At 43.7% G+C, this 11,695-nt stretch overlaps 1 protein-coding gene across 1 annotated transcript in view; it reads left to right on the top strand.

Annotated features, from left to right (window-relative positions):
- The first annotated feature begins 375 nt into the window (after positions 1–375).
- The window catches only part of FBRSL1 (fibrosin like 1), a 515,094-nt gene continuing 503,774 nt past the window's right edge, over positions 376–11,695 (top strand). Inside the window, exon 1 of the mRNA XM_018557615.1 lies at positions 376–479. The gene's annotated coding sequence lies outside the window, so the exon portion shown is untranslated. The remainder of the gene's footprint in view (positions 480–11,695) is intronic.

Here is an 11,695-nt window from a genome sequence, read left to right as displayed (position 1 = left end):
CATACCTTTACACACCGGTGTATACGTCCCCGTTGAAGAGAATACACCTGCGTTCCGAGCCAAAAACGAATCCGTCTAAATGGGTGTAAATGGAAGCACTTTATGGACCATTATGTGTGCTTTTTTTAACACAGGAGCCGGTGAAGATATTTTATTATGCCTGTGTGAATGAGTCCTACAAATGCCAATTTGGGGGAACTCTTTGGCCCTCAGTGGCATCTACCAGCTGAGAGCTCATTCCATTACAGGGAGGGCCCGGAGTGTATCAGTGCTGCCTCCAGGCACTCTTCTTCTCCTCACTGTGATCCCCCTATCCTCCTCCTTCTCCTAACACAATCATGAAGACACAGCGCGGGACTTCTTTCTGAGGCTGGTGCGGCGGAGTAATCCGAGTGTTCCTCGCATTCTGCGGAGGGATCCTTTCCGTGCTCTTCTGTCAGCCCGTCCCCATAGAGACCGCCCGGAGCCGCCGCCGTGCAGTTAAGTAGCGATTTTGTGTCTGTAGGAGCGGAGAGAGGCCCTTTGTTCGGCCTTGTGGGTGGAGGGCGAAGTAGGGCCTGGAGTCTGGGAGGGGTGCCTCTCTAGGCTCGCACCTTGGGGTTCGCTGGGGCGAGGAGGTAGGGGGGGGGGCTTGGGATCAATATTAACACTCGGTGTGTGGCATGTGTCATGATGTGTTTATGTAGAGGGGGCTGTGATGATTGTACTCTGAGACAGGGATCAGCCTCCTGCCCGGAAGAGCTTGCAATCAGATGTGTACACATGACAAGAGTCTGGCCACTTCCAGATTGGATTGTGACCCTGAACAGGCTGCCTGGCTAATAACCTGCCAGCTAATCTCGTACACATCTGAGATGGATTTCTGGACATGGGTTGTGTGTGTGTGTTATATAAGGTGTGCAGTTTGTGTTCTGAAGGCCAAGTGGGCTCACGCTAAGTAAATACTACTTTGCAAAGCTTAAAGTCCACTTGCTGCTAGCTGGATTTGCATACCCTGTGTTTGTATATGTGCTGTGCAGACCTAAAAGTCAAGGACATGGGATCCAGTTTGCTTTCTACGCCCTGTACACAAATGCATACAGAGGAAATACTCCGGTGCCTATCGTAGAAAAAGGCTCCATACTGATAATACACTACCTTCCGGTGTCTATCCCAGAAAAAGGCTCCATACTTATCATACACTACCTTCTGATGTCTATCCTAGAAAAAGGCTTCATACTGATCATACACTACCTTCCGGTGTCTATCCTAGAAAAAGGCTCCATACTGATAATACACGACCTTCCGGTGTCTATCCTAGAAAAAGGGTCCATACTGATAATACACTACCTTCCGGTGTCTATCCCAGAAAAAGGCTCCATACTGATCATACACTACCTTCCGATGTCTATCCTATAAAAAGGCTCCATACTGATCATACACTACCTTCCGGTGTCTATCCTAGAAAAAGGCTTCATACTGCTAATACACTACCTTCTGGTGTCTATCCGAGAAAAAGGCTCCATACTGATCATACACTTCCTTCTGGTGTCTATCCTAGAAAAAGGCTCTATACTGATAATACACTAACTTCCGGTGTCTATCCTAGAAAAAGGCTCTATACTGGTAATACACTACCTTCCGGTGTCTATCCTAGAAAAAGGCTCCATACTGATAATACACTACCTTCCGGTGTCTATCCTAGAAAAAGGCTCCATACTGATAATACACGACCTTCCGGTGTCTAGCCTAGAAAAGGGCTCAATACTGATAATGCACTTCCTTTCCGGTGTCTATCCTAGAAAAGGGCTCAATACTGATAATGCACTTCCTTTCCGGTGTCTATCCCAGAAAAAGGCTCCATACTGATAATACACTACCTGCCGGTGTCTATCCTAGAAAAAGGCTCCATACTGATCATACACTACCTTCTGGTGTCTATCCCAGAAAAAGGCTCTATACTGATCATACATTACCTTCTGGTGTCTATCCCAGAAAAAGGCTCCATACTGATACTACACTACCTTCCGGTGTCTATCCTACAAAAAGGCTCCATACTGATCATACACTACCGTCTGGTGTCTATCCCAGAAAAAGGCTCTATACTGATAATACATTACATTCTGGTGTCTATCCTAGAAAAAGGCTCCATACTGATAATACACTACCTTCTGGTGTCTATCCCAGAAAAAGGCTCTATACTGATCATACACTACCTTCTGGTGTCTATCCCAGAAAAAGGCTCTATACTGATCATACACTACCTTCTGGTGTCTATCCTAGAAAAAGGCTCCATACTGATCATACACTACCTTCTGGTGTCTATCCTAGAAAAAGGCTCCATATTGATCATACACTACCTTCTGGTGTCTATCCTACAAAAAGGCTCCATACTGATCATACACTACCTTCTGGTGTCTATCCTACAAAAAGGTTCCATACTGATCATACACTACCTAATGAGGACTGGTGACTGCTGTTCTCTCTCCTTGTGCAGGATGACTGGTCTTGTATCAGTTTTCTGCAGGCTGCCTGTAGTAGGTGGAGCTGCTGAGGCCCTCCCACCGCTCTGCAGTCTGCCAGGCTGTGTACACTGATGTCACTGCTATGTTTGCAATGTAATAACTAGGGTTGCAAGGTGCTTTGCTGCACACAAAGTGGATTTATATCTTTGTGGCTACTGAGTATATATTGAGATAAAAGCCTGTGTGCCTGGAATTCAGCTATAATGTGATTCTGTACGGAGTAATAGCACCTTTCAGAAACCCCGGGAGCTCTGTAACTGAAATGCAATCTCCTTCCTAACAGGGGAGATTTTTTTCTTTTTACAGTCACCAGTTAATACTGCGACTCTGAATTTCACATATGGACTAGGAAACGACATTGTAAGCTTTATTTGGACCTTGCATTACATAGTTGTCTGCTATCCATTCTATGCATGCATGTTGATTTAGATACCAGGGAAAGGAGGATTTAATAAGCCGGGCAAATCTTTAAAAATAGTGTTGCTCCTCCCTGTGTAGTAGTTGGTCCACCCAAAAGCGATACTAGAATTATAGCCGGCTTCTAATATCTTTAACACTACTGTTACTGCAGGGGTGGTCAAACTCCAGCCCTCTAGCTGGTGTGGAACTACAAGTCCCATGAGGCATTGCAAGACTGACATTTACAGGTATGACTCTCAGAGGCATGTTGAGATTTGTAGATGAAGCACAGCTGGATGGCCGGAGTTGCCCACCCCTACAACACTGCGTGCTTTGCTGTACGTGTGTTTTTGCATATGGCCCTCCATTTACTGTGGGTCCTCAATGCACCAGAAAAATGAGCAAGATGCTTTATTTGTTCCATTGCAACACTGCGCAGATGTTTTATCGACTAACTAATCGATTTTGAAAATAATCGTTAGCTGCAGCTCTAGAAGACATTACAATCACAATACAATTCAAGACAAGAAGGTAAGGAGGGCCCTGCCCCATAATGTTTACTAGTGAATGCACTGCATTGAGGGCCATGTGCCTTTTTTAGGATGTGTGTTGGGGGCGAGTTAGCAGCGACTGTTGGCACCCCCAGTACGCTTGCACAACATGTGTACGTAGTATGTGTCAGTGCATATTACAGTGTGTGCCTATAGGTGTGAACAGCCTAGGGAACTCCGGTATCAAGAAACTCCTGGCTCTGTTCCCTGCCACTTGCATTCCCTTTGATACAAACAGTAAAATCAGAGCGCACACTCTTGTAATTGTCATAGTGTTACATTAAGGGTCCTGTGATATGTGGGATCTTTAGAGGCCGCAATTCCAGAATCCCTGAGAGATGGAAGAAAACTCCCCTACATCTTTTTCACGTAATCAGTGCCAAGAGCAAAACTTTACAAGCAAAATCCAGTAACCCAGAACTGCCAATCACTATGCCAGACCAGTACAAATCAATTCTGATCCAGTAATATGCTTTATTGAATGGAAACCTTTCCGGAGGGAAATATGACGGCTGCCAGTGCAGGCCTCCTTCTGGAAATGCTAGTTGTCTGGCTGTTTTGGCCACACTTCACTAACCCAGAAGAAGACCTCAGATCGGTCAAGTCAGAACACTTTTCCGGGTAATTCAGAGGCTCAGCCAGACGACTAGCATTTGCAGAATGTGAAGTCAGTGTGGCAGCATCCATGTTTCTCTAGGAAAGGCATCTATTAAATCTTTTGGACTTCTCAAATAAAGTTCACTGGTGTGCAGTAAGCCATAGAAAGAATTCAGAAATTCCATTTTCAATAGTGTGCACAATGTATGCTGTTGACTTCTGATTGGTTAACATGAGCTATGGCAGAGTATTTCCTAATTAACCATGCTGTATAATAATAATTATTATACAGGATTTATATAGCGCCAACAGTTTGCTCAGCGCTTTACAATATAAGGAAGACATTATAATACAATACAAGACAAGATGGTAAGGAGGGCCCTGCCTGTGAGGGCTTACAATCTAAAAATGACATCCTTCACACTTTCTCCTGGTGTTACCTACCATTATGGTGACTCTCATAATGTATAATGAAAATTAATTCTGGGAAGCATGCACGCAGGTATTAATTTTTGTATTCATTTTTTTAATTCCTCTATTCACGCCAAACAGCATGGATGGATGAATCTTTGGCTGCAGCTATTGTATTCTGACACTTGGTGCCTGCCGCTGTCAGAATACATGAACAGTGACTGCAGATGATTTGTCGGCTGACAATTTTCGGCCTTGATCCACAGACTTTTATCGAGCTGGAAGGGACCTCCCCTGTAAGGATTTCCTCCAATTCCTCTGAAGTGGCTGACATTGTAACAGTGTATGGCCAGCTTTAGTATTTGACAGATTTTGAGGTGTATTATTAATATTATGCAGGATGCATAAAGTGCATGTATATATAACAGCTTGCACAGCGCTTTAGAATATAAGGAAGACATTACAATCACAATACAATTCAAGACAAGATGGTAAGGAGGGACCTGCCCGTGAGGGCTTACAATCTAAAAGGTGTTGATATCTTTTAATAAAGTAATAACTAATTTTGGTAGCTGAACGTTTCATACTCTTAATAGTAAAAATGAATCTTTATTATCTTGCATACTTGTTATCTGTAGATAATATTTCTAATCATTAACCCGACACACACACAATCATTTTGTCATGCATGTGACTATAAACTTGCAGTATACTGAAGACAGGCTGTAGACATTTACGAGGCCGAGCCTTGACATGCAATCCCTTTTTATTATGGGGATTTTATCATGTGACTGGGCATTTGAATGAATAGGGTACCCATTGTCTGTGAACAAAGCTGTCACTGTGCAGCAAACGCTGCTTTTTGATGAAGATAATTTCGTTATTTCTTTTAAGCCGAGAACAGAGGACTGGTTTTTACAAAGTCCTTATTAATTATTAATAACTGTCACAAAGCAAAACACATGTGATAAGTCTGCAGTTAAAACAGTAGTGACAAGAAATAGCTGAGCGTTACTGGCTCATTGCTAGTATCCTGTCAGGAGAGAAGCACTGGGACTCTCTCTCATTGCTGCTGTCTAATATAAAACTGCTGTTGACTGGCTATTATCCCAACCCACCGCCTTCAATTCTTTGAGTGACTGACCTGGAAGAAGAATGCAGATCAGGGAAGTCAGAGGTCCTTATGTGCATACATTAGATACTCTTTAGAAGCAGGACAGACAACACAATTGCCAGGAACATCCTAGTTGCATGGCTGACTCCATGTTTTTCTCATGACTTGCTTTCTTTAGGGAAGTTATCAGCCAAAATGTTGTACTTGGGTATATACTCCACACAACAGTGACTGCATTGACAGCTTGGACCCTACAGGGAACAGCTCCATTTTGAAGTAAGAGAAATGTATTGTTTGGCTTTGCTGAACTCCTGAACATGCTAGATGGCTCATTGTCATGCTGATCCCCTGCCTTCAGTATTTTCTGACTTAGTAAGGCTCAACCGCACGGGTGTGTCCGGACAGTGCCAATGCGCTTGATTGAGCCACATCACATCTTTTTTTTGTTTCTTAGAACACACAAATGACATGTCATTACGTTCTATGAGCACACCACGGTGCAATGCAGTTGTATCGGTGTGCTTAAAGTACTGCATGTCGTCATGGTGGCAACATGGTGGTGTGAACTGTGCCCACCCATGACAAGGCAGGATTCCTTGTCTTGCTTTTGGACTGCGCTGAAAAAATGGCCAGTGCAGCCCAAACGCATACGGTGTGAACAGGCCCTTACCCAGTAGAAGTGCGCAACAAGTGAAGCCATAACTTTTCATATGTGTTACAGTTTAGTGACAGAGAAAAGGCAGATTCATTGTGTGATAGCCAGGCAGCTAGCAATTCCTAAAAGAGGTCATCAGGCGAAGTCTGTGTACTTTCATCATGACAGGTATCCTTAATGTGAATCAGTCAAGATACAAATATAGGCACAGACACTGCTGATCTGTATTTTGAAGGTGCAGGTTTACCATCTGTCATCCTCATACTTGCTTCACTACTGAGCAAGTCAATGAACTGGCACAAACATTATAGAGACACCATGCAGGACAAAGTGATCACGTATGTGGAAATCCCCCCACCTTATACTTGCCTTGCCTGTGATCCCTTGCCTCTCCTCTGATTGCAGCCAGCAATGCTACCCAGCACTTTCATGTATGTGGGAGCAGGTGACCTGCTCCCCTGTAACACTGTAACAGTGCTTGGGTGTAGCAGCCAATTGCTGGGCCAGAGCACTGTCACAAGACTGTGGGAGTGACATCACTGAGCCGCTGATACTGCTGATTTCAGTGCCGATTGGTGGAGAGGCGTGAGAAAGCCCTGCTTTTTTTTAAAGATCCTTTTACTTTGACCTACATGGGTAAGCTGACAGTGTATCTTTAAAGTGATGCTAAACTGAGGAGAGATCTTAACAATGCATTCAAGTGGCTTAACTATTAGCAAAATGTATCTTATTTGTGTATCACTCAGCTGTAGATCCTCAAATAATCTCTGAATTTGTGCTGTCACTGTCCTTCCTTCTGGAGGGTGGCTACTTTGTTCCCCATGGTCCCCGTGTGTGTTCTAAAGTTCCCTCCACTCCAAGGTCACTGCCGTGGACTACAATCTACAGCTCGCGGTATACTGAGCCTAAGGAGAACTATGGGGAAAAGCCTTAACCCCATAGTTCTCCTTTAACTGTTGTATCGCTGATTTCTAGTGTATATAGCGACAGATTTATTATCCTAGTTTATGTTTCCTTCGTAAATGCTTTCACAAGGTCTCTAAACTGTCTCAAGCTTGCTTGGATCCTCCTGGATGACAGCCCAATATCCCTGAGGCACTCAGCTGACTTGAGGAAGTGAAGGTGAATTATCTTTGCAACACTGTAAGAAGTGCTCAGGAGCTCTTCCAGGATGTGTGCGGAAGTCTTTTACTGTCACAAATGCTGGACGTAAATACCACGCAGTCAAAATATGCAAAATGTGCAGTGAGTTGCAAACATGACTGTCACAAGGACAAAAATTTTTTTGCCACAAAGACGTTCATAAATTCCCTGCTGTGTCCAGGTCTAGGTGTCCCCACACAGCAGCGTGGTGACCTGTGGTGCAGTCCAGTTGGCTGTGAGACAATGCAGCGCACCGCCGATCACACCTCGCGATGACTGGCATTCTTCAGTTGCTGAACAATTCCACTCGCCACTATAGTGTGGACAAGCCCTAACATTTGGCCCAAGTGCCATTTGTACAGCAATGGACATTTTATTTGTTTATAACCGAACAAAGGTCAGTCCTGGTTATTTTGTTAAATGTGTGTTTTCCTCAAAGTCTTTGTGTACCATCGGAGCATCAATTCCTTCTGTGTTTTGACTGTCAGCAATGAAAAGCCCCGCTTCTGCCAAATGTCAAGCTGGCGGAATTTGTGCATTTGAATATAATTTGTAGCTCTGCTATAGATGGAAGATAACTAAAACAAGTGTACAGCAAAAAAGAAAACCGACAAATTCATAAATAATAATCATGAAAAAGCCAGTGCTTTCCTCTGGGATTATGCAAGCTCTGTGGGGTATTTGAGGGAGAAATCGGTACTCGTCTCATATTCCCAGTAGTGAGAGTCCCGTGAGGCAACTGTGAAGGCTTTCTCTGGAGAATCCATGCTTTAACACTGAAAACACAATCGCAGGCCTCTCTCTGCCTTGCTTGCTTAAACTTCAAAAGCCGCTTTTGTTTGGATAAGAATGAGAAAGGCCCCGGAGCTGGTATTTGTGCTTTTTTTCCCCTCTCTCTCTCTCTCTCTCCCCGTTTCTCTCTCTTTATCACATGTCACAGTGCATCTTAGCATTAGTAAAACCAACTGGTTTGATTTCTCATAGTAAAGAGTGTGAAAACCTCATTTTATACTAATTTACAGGAAATAAAATAAAGGGCTCTAATTCTATACAGCAGAACAACATGGAGGACGCAGGTTTAATGGATTTCAGCTCTTGATATGCATTACAACAAAAAGAAATAGTGTTTGTGCCAGTGCTGTGTATTTCCTTCTATATTAGACTGATGAGTATTTTAGACTGATATTTGACAAGAAATTTTCATATTTCGATGGCTCAGAGTAGATGGTGCTATGGTGCATGTATTGTAATCAGATTACATTGTATATTATTTTTAATTGTGAAATACAAATAACAGCTGGTTTGCAGTTAGCAGAACAGCTTATTCATTTGAGAGCTGAATAGATTCTAATATAAAAATATACTCTCTGTATTCATGCTGATACTGTTTTTCCTTCTGGAGGGGGGCTACTTTTGTTCCCCATGGTCCCTGTGTGTGGTGTGAAGTAGTCACTTCTCCAAGCTCGCTCCTGTGATGGACTTCAATAACAATACAAATCAGTAAACTAAACATGAGATTTTGGTCCATCATGTGAGTGAGCTTGGAGCGGTGGCTACTTTACAACACACACAGGGACTATGGGGAACAAAAGTAGCCACCCTCCAGAAGGAAGGACAGTGTCAGCATGAATTCAGAGATGATTTGATGATCTACAGTTGAATGATACACAAATAAGATACATGTTTGTTCATAGTTATACTTGAATACATTTTTAAGATTTAAAGTTCTAGCCGACGCGTGACAATGAAACTGTCACAGGTCGGCTCAAAAGATCGGGAAGTGAGCAAACACATAGCGTCGCACTCTCACTTCTCGATCTATTCTATTCCCCCCCCTCCCCTGTCCGATCCTCCAGAGCCAGCTGTCAATCCCGCAGCTGGGTGGATCTCGACCGTAATGTTGGGATCCGTCCCGGCTGCGGCGTCTCAGTATACAGCGAGCTGTAGCTGGCGGTATACTGAGCTTAGGGTGACGGGAGGACGCTAGTTTGTGTCCTCCTGTTACCCTTAGTAGAACTATGGGGAAAAGCCCTGACCCCATAGTTCTTCTTTAACTTCTGAGTTTAGCACTTTAAGCTAGCCATGCCATATACATTTTCTTTCATTAGCCTGCTAAACCGCACGGGTGGAGGAATATCCAGTGCCAGCTTTTATATTTAGACAGCCGCAGCGTCTGCAGCTTTCTGAATGCATAAACAATAATTAAATTTGATAGGATCCACTCACTGTTGCGCCAAGAATTTTCAACCTGGATCTATTTTATATTTTTTATTGGCTTTTGCTGAGCTGGGTGATGCCAACAGAGCCACCAATTGCTCGTATTATGACCGATTCTTTCTGCACGTTTGGCTAGTTTTACTTTAATTTGCTTTTCCACCTTGGGCACTTCTCCTGAGGACATAAAAGGATTGCCCTCATCTCATAAGCAATAGGCCTTTGTGTATTAACATATTATTCATTTTTTAAGGAGATTTTAACCTCCAAGACCGTTCTACCTTAGGCTAGTCCGTGCTTATTCACTTTACTAGATCAGCATGATCAAATAAGTGGATTAAAGAGGATTTGGTGACAGTAAGGTTTTCAAGGCATTACTTATTCTGCCCTGGCCAGTTCAATCTTTAGGGGCAGTTGCTATATTCATGTTTATCTCCATTTATTATTACAGGTATTTATATAGTGCTGACAATTTATGAAGTGCTTTGCATAGTGTACATTCACATCAGTCACTGCCCTCAAGGAGTTTACAATCTAAGGTCCCTACCTCACAGAAAGTGCCAATTTAGACAGGAGCTGATCAACCTACCAGCATGTCTTCGGAGTGTGGGAGGAAACCGGAGGTACCTGTAGGAAATCCATGTGAGCACAGGGAGAACAGGCAAGCTCCTTGCAGGTAGTGACCTAGCTGGGATTTGAACCATGGACCCCCTTGCTGACATATATAAATAATTTAGTGTAAGTTTTAAAGTGGAATGTGTCCACGAGATGTAAAAGGTGATGCGAGGAATCGGACACCATGCCTGATGAATAGCACTGTCCAGTTCTGTGAGATTTGATGGTTGTGGAACCAGCTGCCTGATGGCTCTTTCAACTTCATCCCACAAATGCTCAATTGGATTGAGATCTGGTGATAGTGGGGTCCACCTAAGCAAGGTAAATTCTCCCTCATGTTCTTAAAACCACTCCTGCACAATACGAGCACCGTGGCATGGCGCATTGTCTTGTTGGAAGAAGCCATCTCCATTGGGATACGCCATCAACATGATAGGATGAACTTGATCAGCAACGATACTTTGTGCTGTTCAGACGTTGTTCCGCACGAATTAAAAGGCCCAAATCATGCCAGGAAAACATGCCCCAAACCATAACACTGCCCCCACCAGCTTGAAGGGTTGTACTCATGCATGTGGGGTGCATGCTTTCATGCTGTTCCCGCCAAATTCTCACTCTGCCATCTGCATGATGCAACTGGAAACGTGATTCATCGGACCACATTACTTTTTTCCAATGCTCGACTGTCCAATCCTTGTGTTCCTGTGCGAATTGGAGACGTTTTATCTTGTTAACTGCAGACAGCAAAGGTGTTCGAACAGGCCTTCGGCTTCCATATCCCATACGATGCAGTGTACGGCGAACAGTGCGTTCAGAGATCATTTGAGAGGATCCCTGATTAAGATCTGCAGTAATTTGATGCACTGTTGCCCTTCTGTTGTCTTGTACCAGTCTTGCCACTCTCTGTTCTGCCCTAACATTGACTAGTCGCTGACGGCCACAATTCGCACGTTCAGACCCAGATTTTCGGCTGACAGTCCAGTCTTTAAACACTTTAACAACAGCTGCTTTTGAACATTTAACGAATTCTGCTGTTTTGCTGATACTCGATCCATGGCTCCGAGCGCCAACAATCATCCCACGTTCAAAGGCTGTTAAATCGTGTTGTTTACTCATATCTTCAGAAAAAAATCACTTCTACTGTTGTGGTAAACAACCTGCTTCCCTATTTATAATGGTCTGGCCCTCTAGCAACTTCAGCGTGAAATTATAGCTAATTTGCCTACAACTGAGGGCAGGTGGATGTGGATATGGGCAGTCGCGGCGTCACCGGACTTCTGCACATGCTCGAGCTATGGCCGTGACGTCAGTCCGGGCCCGTTTTTGGTGTGAAATAATAAAAAAAAAGAGTGTTTTTGCTATTTAAACCTGGGGATTCAGTCGGCAGTTGCAGGCCTTCCGGAAACACCATGGACAGCGGTTCCTCACCTCATAGATCCAGATCAAGAGAGCCTGGGTGAGATTTCCAATATAAACAAAAAGAGCATTTGGT

This window comes from Nanorana parkeri, unplaced genomic scaffold (assembly GCF_000935625.1).
Source record: "Nanorana parkeri isolate BGI_ZX_2015 unplaced genomic scaffold, ASM93562v1 scaffold292, whole genome shotgun sequence".
In the NCBI taxonomy this organism is placed as follows: Eukaryota; Metazoa; Chordata; class Amphibia; order Anura; family Dicroglossidae; genus Nanorana; species Nanorana parkeri.
This window is presented reverse-complemented; position numbering and strand designations above follow the sequence as displayed.